The sequence below is a fragment of the Talpa occidentalis genome, unplaced genomic scaffold (genome assembly GCF_014898055.3).
Source record: "Talpa occidentalis isolate TD23 unplaced genomic scaffold, MPIMG_talOcc4v2.1 talOcc4.10, whole genome shotgun sequence".
Taxonomy (NCBI): domain Eukaryota; kingdom Metazoa; phylum Chordata; class Mammalia; order Eulipotyphla; family Talpidae; genus Talpa; species Talpa occidentalis.
Window position 1 is genome coordinate 82,525,455 of NW_023600993.1, and position 11,855 is coordinate 82,537,309.

General features: G+C 47.5%; 1 non-coding gene across 1 annotated transcript; it reads left to right on the forward strand.

Moving 5' to 3' along the window:
* Positions 1-5,614: 5,614 nt before the first annotated feature.
* LOC119237816 (U6 spliceosomal RNA) lies at positions 5,615-5,716 on the forward strand. The gene has a single exon (XR_005123447.1). It is a non-coding gene; the product is annotated as a U6 spliceosomal RNA (small nuclear RNA).
* Positions 5,717-11,855: the final 6,139 nt, after the last annotated feature.

Sequence of the window (11,855 nt, forward strand, 5' to 3'; positions counted from 1 at the left end):
GAAGAACAGGTAAAGGAGGAGTCAGAGTCCTCAGTGGTTTAGCAGTTTTTTATTGGGTTGGCATATGACAGGCGCTCGCGCTCTCTCTCTCTCTCTTTCTCTCTCTCTCTCTCTCGTCCCTGTCATGCCACCCTTAAAAGCCCAGTCTCAGCCCAGGTGAATCCCATCTTCCTATGCCCACACCCTATTCCAGGTGCCAGCCATCAGGCATGCATTCAGGACCGCAAGGATCCATCATCTATCCTGATGGCAGGAGGGCAGAAAAGTGTGACATTTTTCCTTACCTTACAGCCACACAAGACCAAAAGGTGTGCCTGCCCTGGGCCTGGAGAAGTCAGACCCCTACCGACTTGGGAGAACACAGGAGCTTGTGAGGATGTAGGAAGGTCATCCGCTTAGTACGAGGTGACAGCTCCCGGCCAGGGCGGGCTGACCACAACCCGGCCAGGATCGGACTACCTCCTGGAAGCTGAGGTAGGTCTCCTTGGAGCAGTGTGGGGACAGGCAGGTGACTTGGACAGAGGTAGGAAGAGGAGACTGGGCGTAAGGCAGGATCCTGGATCTCAGCTATTGGGGTCAAGAGGTGGCTGCTTGTCCCCTGGGGAATGAGGATGGAGATGACTGTCTGAGCCTGATTTTGCTTTGACTGAATTCCTTCTGGTAGGCCCAGGTGAAGCTGCTATGGGAGGGGTGGCCTGGATGGGAGAGACCCCCGGTGCTGAACTTATGGTGCTCAAGTTCAAATTTTGGATTTTTTTTAAAGATTTATTTACTTATGCATACAAGAGCTGGGGTACAGGCCAGAGATGCGGGAGGTGAGAGGATTCACCAGAGACAGAGTGGGCCACAGAACAGGCAGACTGACTGAAATACACTGCTGAGGGGAGTAGCAGGCGAGACAGGAGAGGTCTGCTTTGCCATGTGGGTTGCTCTCTGGCTGGCCGGGGATTGAACTCGTGCTGCAGAGGCTGTGAATTTCTTCATAGTGCAGTGCCTAACCCCTTGTGCCACCAGGGAGGCCCCAAATTTCGGATTTTTTTAAAGATTGATTTATTTATGCATACAAAACCTGGGGTGTAAGCCAGAGGTGTGGGGGTGTGAGAGGATTCACCAGAGACAGAGTGGGGAGCAGAACAGGCATATCTACTGAAATACACTGCTGAGGGGAACTGTGGGTGAGACAGGAGAGGTCTGCTGCGCCATGTTGGTCAACTCCCTGACCAGGGATTGAACTCATGCCTCAGTGGCTGGAGATAGCTTGATAGCGCTGAGACTTTAACCCCTATACCTCCAGGGAGACCTTCCAGTTTAAATTTACAACCCACCCTGCAGAAAGACCCAGAGAGCAAACCCAGAGTCATCAGTGGTCACAAAACCCCTAGACATTCACACTCCTTTTGCCAATCACAGGCATCGAACCAGTTTGGTGGCTGACAACTGAAGGAGATAGCTGGCCTCATAGCTACCACCTCCCATGGGGTCAGGACAGGACTTGGCTGGTCTCAGGGGAGAATCTGCACCTTCCCTGGGAAACTTCTGCCCAGCAGGTACCCCTCAGCTACCAACCTAGTCATAGCCCTCAGGTCCACAAGAAAAAAAAAACTGGACTCAGAAAAACCTGAAGTGAGGACCAGCCCCTGCGGTAGGGAGGGGTCCATTTCCATAGTCCTCAGGGCCTCAGATCTCTTTCCTCCTGAGCAGTGAGGCCCAGAGGGAATCTAAGAGTAGGCAGAAAGCCTTGGGGCAAGAAAGAAAAGCACCCAGGATTTACCATATAATGTGGGAGGGCTGCTGAGTCCAAAGGTCAACTGCATCACCTGCTGGCTCTGTTCTTGGGCAAGTTTAACAAACCTCTTTGTGACTTTGAACCTCCTCTAGATGGTGACAATAAGAGTATTAGGGGGAAAGGATGTCCTGCGCTAATTCCATGCAGGCTTTGTGGACTCCACCCCCACTCCAGACCAAAGCCATCAAGACACTGGGAACTCCAAATCCCATCATCACCAAAGGGAAGGTGGCTGAGACCTGAGGGTGGAGTTAAGCAGCCAGGTTGGGTATAAAAACCAAACACGTGGGCCTTGGGGTGGCTGCTATCGCTTGCTTCCTGGTTTCTCGGCTCCTGGCTGGTGGCCAGCTCTCAGAGCACCATTTGGGATTCCTGATCGTCGGATCGGGTAGGACTCATTTAAAACTTTGTCTCCCACTTTTCTCCCTGAGTTGTACATTTCCTCGTTTGCCCTTCCCTTGTAAATAAACCTTTTATTAACCTTTCGCGTGTGCCTGCAGTAGAGCATTGATAAGTCCTTTTAAGCACGCGGGTGAGGACCCACAGTCAGGCACCCCGTTTTGTATCGGGGTTGCTCTACAACACAAGGACCTTGCCTTTGGTCTTTGAAATGCTCTTGGAAGGCCATGATTTTCATCGGGTGCTGATACCAGAATTGTAGGTTTTCAGGCCTAGTCTCCCAGCCAGGAACAGATCCCAGGCTGCAGGGCAGCGCTGAGTCCCAGCCACTAGTCCACCACGGGTTGGTGTCTACGAAGCCGCGGCAGGAACTTCACAGACACTCAGGCAAGCAAGCGAGAAGAGGCAGGTTTGTTTAGAGAAAGAAAAAGTTTATTGAGGAGAAAAAGAACAGAAATAAAGTGGGACTCCCAGGCCTTGGAAGCAGGCCAGGGAGGGGCAAGGAAACCCAAGTGGACTCGTGCCTCAGGGAATATGCACCTCCTTTCCCTCATTATTCTAAAGCTCCACCAGGCTCTTCGTGATTGGTTAGTTCTCGTGGGTCTCACTCACTGCCTAAATGTCTCTGTGCCCAGAACTAAGCCTCTGTGTCCCAGCCCTTATCTTTTTTCTTCATTGCTTTCTATTTGGAATGTCCTGTTGACCCTAAAGTAAGTCCCAATTGTCCTGAGTCTTGGGGTGTTTGATTAGTCCCCTTTGGAATTTGTTGTCCTTTTCTCTGGAGCCTTCCTTAACTCTCCTAAGTCCCTGCACTGTTCTTGAGGCTGCCTAATTATCCCTAACTTGCCTTAGGATTCAGTGCTACAGAGTAAGTCCCTTCCCGAGACTTCCTCCCTCCCCCAGGGCAAACGCTGGCCTCCTCCATCCTTTCTTTTCTGCAGTCTGCTTCTTTACATGAGACTTTTCAGAATATTCCTTGCTGCTCTTGTGATTTTTTTTTTATAATCCAGTAAGTGCTTGAACCCCCTTTTGTGCTTTTGTGGCTCTGGTTTTTGAACTTCGACTAAAAGTATGGTTAAGTCTGGATAGTGTCCACTTTGGGAGTGTGTCAAAAGAAAGACATGGTGATTGTTAAGGCTCCCCTGAATCTGCAGGCCAGTGCTTGGGTGGGGGAGCCAACATGAATGCAATGATATCCTCTCCAGCTACGGCTGGAAGATGTGATAGTCCTCTGTGGCTTGGCTTTGGTGTGTCTCAGCTCCAGTCATATCTGCTCAGATTCCTCCATGAGTAATGGGCTTCCTTTCGTTGATGTTTCAAGTCCTTTCTTCTCAGCGTCTTGTTGACTAGGAGTGTCACTAAGTAGTTGTCATCCAAGGGCCAGGGAGTGGCCCCTGGAACCCCAAACCTGCTCTGAAGAGGGTGTGTACCTGACTTTGAGATGTGCCCCTGCTTCCCCCACCCCCTCAACATCTCAAATTCTTGAAGCTCCAAGCTGCCATTAATGCCCTGACCTCCCAGTGCCTGGTGCCTCAGGGCCTTGGAAAGAAAGGCATCAGAACAAGCAGGGGCTGGGGGGCTATCAGTACCCAGATTTCTTCCTGCTGTGCCCTGGCAGCCAAGACTCCTCTCCTCTCCTGGTGCCTGCCTGCCTCACAGTCAGCTCCTGCTAGGCTGGCGCCTCTGTGCCCAGCCCTCCCTTGTGACAGACCTCTCCTGAATCTGCTGCTCTCTGAGTCCAGGCCATAGAGGGAACCGTCTGACACTGTCCCTTCTTCACACTTGCTCTGTCCCTCCCTCCATCCCACTTGCTGAAGGATGAGAAAGTGTCTCACATTTTAAAGATAAAAAAAATTTCAGAGGGGTGGTCTTCTTACCATCCAAGGATCACAGTGTGGGTAGCCCTCAAAACCATGGTTCAGTAACATGGGGCTGCCTCCCACGGAGTCCTAATAAGCACAAGTCCCCATGAGCTGGTGTAAACGTGGGGCCCAAGAGGGCTGTTTGACCCTTCCTCCTGTCAGAACCCTGCCAGTTGAAGCTTCCAGGGTGATGGTAAATAAACTCACCTGATGCCACTGCCAGGCCCGCCACGCTCCCTCTCATCCTGTTCCCTGCTAACTGTCTGGATGTGTCTGACAGAATTAAGGGGGAATAGAGCCCTTAGGAAGGGGTCAGAACAAGGGCGGGGGGTGGGTTGGGGGGGGGTGCTGACGCTGCAACTTGATCTCAGGACTTCTGATCTTGGAAGCAGAGCCAGGGTGCCCAGGGGCGCAGAGTGGGGGCCACACTTCCACTGGGATTCAAACATCAGCACAGTCTGCAGAATCCTGATGTCTACGCGGCCCCACATGCTCAGAGTGGCTGGGAGGTAGATTGTCCTGGAACAAGAGGGACCTGGCTCAGCTGGGGTGTCCCAGGCATCGAGGTCCAGACAGTCACAGGGTGAGCGCCAGGGGCTCAAACATGGGGAGGTGAGGGAAAGTGCTTTATTGTTCATGATCCAAGTGCAAAGTGAATGTGCTTTCAAGAGGCAAAGACTATGTGGCTCACCAAGAAATTTCTTTTCCTCTCCCCTCTCTACCCCTGTCCTCAGACTAAATTATTGTTTGCAATTTGAACTTTTCCTGTTTTTTCAAGTGTTCTTCAGCTCTCTTTTCATCCTTTACCCCTGCTATTTCACCCTTAGCCTCTTGTTTGCCTCTTAGAGGTGATGGCTTAATTATCTGTGATTTGATTGAAAACGTTTGGTTACTTTTCGTTTGTCTTATGGCAACATTTAAAAAATAATGATTTTCCTGCCTTTTGTCTGGTCTCATCTTTAAGTTCTGACCTCATGCTATTTGGATGACTCATCTTTGAGTGATTTAGATTTACTTGCATTAAATTTTTGTACCAGTTTCATATGGGCCATGTTCCAGTCTCTCAAACATTTTATTGTGATTCAAGATTTACATGTTATTTTTGTGCATGAAGGAAAATGAGGTATACGGTACATAGGAGAGGATTCTAAGATGTAAACCATCGTGAGCACTAAAAAAGAACTGGGTGCCCACATCTTAGCTTAACTTCTCTGTGTGTCCCCCCCATACCTCCAAACTTCTCTGTGTGTCTCCCCCCATACCTCCAAACTATTCCTCCCTCATGTGTCCAGGGTAAACACTACCTGAATTTTATGCTTATCAGTCATTGAATTTTCTTTATAGTTTTATGCATTTTTTGTATATTCACAGAACGATTTTATGGTTACCAGAAAGGGGGAAAAGAGTGGGTAAATCAAGTCAAAGGGGTCGATAATAGGGTGGGGACAGAAACTAGACTTTTCATGATGAGCACACTGGGGCACACATAAAATATGGAGCTACACAGCTGTACACCTGAAACCTATAAAGTGTTATAAACCAATGCTTGATGAAAAATAGATGTTGCTTGCTTTGACAGCACATATACTAAAACTGGAACAATACAGAGAAGATGAGCTTGGCCCTGCCCAAGGACAACGTGCAAATTCGTGAGATGTACCATCCTTTTAGAAATAAGGTGAGGTATGGGGTACCCAGCCTGGTGGGAGCTTCCTTGGACCAAATGAAACTCCACCAGCAAAGCATATTTGTAAGAAAACAGTGTGATGAAGAAAAATGGAATGCTTTTGAGAACATGCCGATAGCTGATTAGGGGTTAAGTGAAGGCACAAAAAAATAAAAGTTATAATGCTGCAGGGATTTATAGTAATGGGGACTCTTTTATGCAGCCACTTTGGAATGCTTGATCTTGTCAAGCAAACTTTAATGTGAATTTACCTCATGAACCACCAGTTCCACTCTAATTGTTACACAGCGGCATTCTCAAATTGTTAAAAACCCTTCAGGGATCCAGCTGTTTGGCAGGAAGGAGGGCAAGAGGGGTGGGCAGCTGGGAGGCACCACAGAAAACAGGGAAAGGGGCAGTGAGGAGCAGTCTGATGGAAGATTCCAGGGCCCAGCGACCCTCCCTCGTCTGGAAAGTGCACATAGTCATCGTTTGGAGAACTATTGGGACAGTGGTGAGGAAGGGGGAGGGAAATAAGGCAAGTCCCAGGAGAAGGGGAGACAGGTTGGGAGGATGTGGTTCCCACAGGTGCCCCCGTGTTCTCCACCTCAGAATCCTCTTTCCTTGAGAGTTCAGACACCGGCTTCCCCAGAAAGGCCTCCAGGGTCTCTGTGACACACCTCCTTTCTCTATTCCGCCCAGGCCTTTGCTCACTTTTGTCCAGTCTTTGCCACCCTGGCACTGAGTCTGGTCAGCTGCTTATGAGCCTGTCTCACTCAATAAACTTTAAATTCCTTAGGGACACAAACAATGCTTTCTTCTTCGGGTTTCCCACAGCTCCAGTCACAATGTGACTGACAAAAACAACACTGGTTGGGAGCCAGTTATCCCAGCGATGCACCGAATGTGTCCTGTCCAAAGAGGCCACCAGAATGCATTAATGAGGGAGGAGCCAGTGGCAGCAGGGAGCAGCGACTAGAAGAGGCTTCCACCCCTGGGGCTGCTCAGTCGGGGACTTGAGTGTCTTTTGTCCAGTCAACCACCAGAGGGCGCCAGACAAAAAGAACATTCTGAGCTTTTGATAATAATTTTCCACCAAACTCTGGAAACAGTTTGCTGTCTCCCAGTCATGGGGCATGTAAGTCCCCTGTAGTCTGCCAGGATCCCAGGCATAGACAGTTACAGTTTCCTGGCCTCTCCCCAGGGGGTACAGATGCAGAAAGCACTCAAATCCATGGCCTGTTTTTGCTGGTGGGATGTCTTAGGAGGTCATCCACTCTGAATGGCCAGTTGAATCCACAAGAAAACTTAGTCCCCCATCTTCCTACCTCCATTGGAACCACAGTTGTGGAACTGCTAATGTCAATACCCGCCATGCCACATTCCCCCTGAGTTGACCCCCACACATGCAGAAAAGCTGGACTCTGAGAGAGGCAGAGCAGTCTAGTGCTTGTCCCAAGTCAGCCTACAATGAGAATATGCAGAAGGAAACTATTCACACCGATTATTCCAAAACAAAGCTGACTGCTGCGGGTGTGCGCTAGAGACACATGCAGCAGAAGGGTGTGCAATTCAGGATGGGCGCAGCCCTGGAGGGAGACAAGGACGAGGAAGGTGAGAATTAGCTGTTTCTGTTTCACTGCATTTCATGTCAGAGGGATGGATCTCAAGCATCTATAGCAAAATGTCAACTTGGAGAAATCTGATTGGTTCTTAAATTGTTCTCTCCAGCCCTCTCTCTTTAATCCATATTTTGATTGAAGTATTTTTTTTTTAAATAATAGAGTGACTACCAACCCCACAAAGCACATATTGAGCAAGGGGAGCTGGTATGATATGGTATGGTTTGAGATGGTATGGTATTGTATGGTATGGTATGGTATGGTTTGGGATGGTATAGGATGGCATGGCATGGTATGGCATGGCATGACATGGCATGGGATGGGATGGGATGGGATGGTTTGGGATGGTATAGGACAGCATGGCATGGCATGGCATGGTATGGCATGGCATGGTATGGCATGGTTTGGTATGGTATGGTTTGGGATGGTATGGTTAGAGATGGTATGGTATGGTATGGTTTGGTATAGGGTGTGGACTTTCCATAGATGAAGACATGAGTTTATAATGTGTCTTTGGATCCCCAGGGATAATTCTAAAGGGAAGGCACAGAGTATGGGAGGGACACCCCACTCTGGACCTAAGCTGCCTTACAGTGACCCCAACCTGTGCGGTGTTGTCTTCCTCATAGGTAAAGTGGGGAATTAAGCTTGTCTTACCTACTCTCCCGCCTATATGACTTAATGAGCTATTCGTGAAAACAGCTTGAAGGTAACAATACAGGCAGGTAAATAACTATTACTTGTCAAGCTGTGAGTCCCCAGGCCTCATTTGGTGGTGACATTAGTGTCAGCAACAACAAAGGGAGAAATGAAGAGAGGATGTATAAAGGCACGTGGAGGAAAGAAAACACTAAGCAGAACATCTTACTAATGAGAGTGAAGACATCCAAGGAAATAGCCGCCCACCCTCCCTGGATCCTGACTGGAGGTCTGTCTTTTAAAATGGAAATTAGGCCCTGTGGGGAAAAAAAAAACAACAAGCCCAGTGGTCACTGACATTAAAATTTAGAACATTTATATATTCCATCACCATGAGTCAACATTTATTTCCTATGAAATCCACAGGGTTTCAATGTTCAGAGTTTAAATAATGAGCAGAGAGACACCACCAAAGACACACTTATTAAATATCAATATAAAATAAACTGGAAAAAAAAGAAAAAGAGAAAAACAAGCTCTTCAGTGTAGTGTTTCCGACAGACACTCCACTCTGGAGGTGGGGGTGGGAGGGGCTGCCCTGTGCTGCACGACTCCTCCAGGTGCAGGTTAGACCCAGTAGGTTGTGGACTTTCTGGGACAAGAGATGGTCACTTTCTAGGAAGACCTGGCACTCTGAATGGAGATCCAAACACATCAAAGAAGCTTCCCAGGAGGGTCATAAAAGGAGAAGAATGTCCAGAGGCTCATTCCCAGAGGCCATGATGGCTGATGCCAGGGACAACCAAGAGCCAAGTTCAAGGGCCCTCCCAACTCTCATGACCTGTTCTCTGCTCAGTGCCCACATTTCTCCCACCTTCTATGCCTCTCCCCCTACATTATTTGTTTTTTTTAATCTCTTTTTAAAAGATTTATTTTTGCGTACAAGAGCTGGGATACAGATCAGAGGTGCAGGACCGGGGAAGAGGATTCACCAGAGACAGAGTGGGGAGCAGAACATGCAGATCTACTGAAATACACTGCTGAGGGGAGCAGTGGGGAGACAGGAGAGGTCTGCTGCACCATGTGGGTAGCTCCCTGGCTGGAGATGGAAATCATGCTGCAGTGATTGCTGATAGCTTCATAGTGCTGAGACTTAACCTCTTGTGCCACCAGGGAGGCCCTGCATTATCTTTTTTTTTTTTTTTTTTTAATAAAGATTTATTTATTTATTTATACAAGCACTGGGTACAGTCAGAAGCGCGGGAGGGCGAGAGAATTCACTAGAGCCAGAGCGGGGAGCAGAGCAGGCAGAAGGACAGAAGTACACTGCTGAGGGGAGCAGCGGGCGGCAGGAGAGGTCTGCGCGCCATGTGGGACCCTTGCAGGCGGCCGGGGATCCAACCGGTGTTGCAGAGGCTGCAGGCAGCTTCGCAGCCCAGCCCTCAACCGCTGCGCCACCAGGGGAGGCCCTGCATTATCTTTTTTATTAATTTTTTTCCTCTCATCGTTGTAGTCACCATCATATCACGTGTGACCCATCCCCCTATATTCTTAACATGATCCATTTATTGATACCATGCTGTGTAGGCTTAAGAGGATACCCCTTTCAGAAGAACCCCAACATTTGAAGAGCCTGCTTGGGGAGGGCAGTTAAGTGAGGTCCATCAGACAGACCTAGATTTGAGTCCTGGTTTCTCCATCACATCAGCCCAGATTGGTCCCTGCTTTCTGACACACACAAACCCTGGCATAGCGAACTGGGTGGCCTATAGAATCTGGTGGAAGGTGAGGTCACAAAAGGCTTGTCAGCTCATTATGGCATGCTGTGTGGGGTGGCACCATCTAGAATCTCTTAATTCTCTGTGCCTTTGTTGAGTTTTGCGCACTAAAGAACACTGATGACTAGGAGTTTCCTACTAGCCCTTTATAAAGTAATTTTGATTAGTGATTCCCCAGTGGAGTCGGGGATGTGATCAGCATCCTCCCAGCCCCACGAGGAGATAAGCAATCTGTCTCTGGAGATATTCCAGGCCATTCTCAGCCACCCTCTACCTGTCTTGCAAGGCAAGAAGCTAGCCCAGAGATCTTCCGTGTTAGTCATTATAAATAAAACCTTCCCATTTCTCTTTGTTTCTGGGCTGCCTAATCTGCTCCACTTACAGTGATTTTCATCCCTGCCCTCTTTGCCCCTCCATGGCAACTTCTGGCAGGACCTGCAAAGACCCAGCTTTTAATCCCGACTCGACTACCCACTAGCGGTGAACACCTGTACCCTTCCAACCGTCCCCTACCGCCCGGCTGGTTCAGCCTCATTCCTCAAACATTGCTGAGGTGAAGAACTCGGTGCTGTGGATACCCAGTGGCTCAGACAGACGAGATTCAGCTTTTCCAGAAAGTTCCATTGCAGCAAATGAGATAAAAACACAAATGGCTGCATTCCTTGAGCAGAGTTGTAATGTTTAGCTTTCCCTGACCTTTTAATATGATTGCTACTCATTTAACCTAAGTCAAACTAATTGACCTAGAAGGGCAAAAAGGCCTTCAGGATGGAAGCACGTCCATTAAGGAATATTTTATTTTAAGTGGGGGCTTTGAGAGCTTAGAGAGAAATAGAAGCAATGGTAAAATAATAGCGAGCAGACTGCTGCAATTAAATGTGATTTACCACGACTTAAGTATCACTTTCAGATAGTGTCAAATTAAAGCATTTAAGGAGATTTCTAGAAAAAGGAGACTTCTGATCTAAGTGAAAAGCTGGCACGGGCGCCTCCGAAGGGAAACTGCCAGATGCTGTTTTATGTGTTTGGCATGTTTGTGCCTAACATCTCCTTAGTGTTTTTGAATTTTACATTGTCTGCAAAATTGCCACTTCATTAAAACTGCCTCAGAAATCCCCTTTTAAATGGTGGAGGTAGCATGCCTGTCCTGCTTGGTGGGCATTTTAGAAATGCAGAAGTTGTCATCAAGAATACCTTTATTTAACCTTGAGCTTCGTGTATTTTTAGGAACATGCTGGTTATTCGAGGAAACCAGAGAGGCATTAAAAATTGGTGCATTTAATGTATCTCTTTGTCTAAACTGTTAGGAGTTAAAAATCCCTGAAGTTTGATCTTCTCATGGCCATGACATGTGCCTTAAATCCCCAGCATAGTTTTGTTTTAGTTCAGATCATAATGTCTTTCCATTTGGGGATCAGTAGGGGCTGCATTAAACATGTGTATTCATGTGTATAGCTATAGGCAGAGTACGTGTAGCTAAAGATAAGGTATGGACATATTTAGTCATATACAGACTATCTGGACATACCATGGATGGCAGAGTTGGGGAAATTTAGTTTAATCTGTAGACTTTACAGAGACATTCTACAAGGCAAGGGGAGGCAGAGGGATCTAAACAGGGGAGGGAAGGGCACAAGGGACTATGGTGATGGTGCAGGGGTGAATTGGTGGTGGGATTTTACGGGGACTGCACCTGAGAGGAGAAAGCACACATTGTACAAAAATGGACAATGATGTAAATATATATATATATATTTATACACACATAATTGTATATATGTGTGTATATTTATGAAGGAAAAAATTTAGATTTTAAAAACAGTACACATGGAGGGGGAGCAAATATTGTTTAAAAATGAACAATGCTGTAAAAATTAAAAAATTAAAATAAAAAAACAGTATACATGCATAAACAGACAGGATTCAGTCTGGGATTCAACAATTTCTGTAGTTTGTTTCAGACTGGGGCCAAGGTTTGGTGAGATTCAAAAGCCTAAAGTTTATTTCTCAGGAGAAAATAATGTGATGATTAAAAGGCAGTCTAGAAAGGAGAAAATGTTCCTAAATTACAGGAGTCAAGCAAATTACAGCTGATAGACTGCA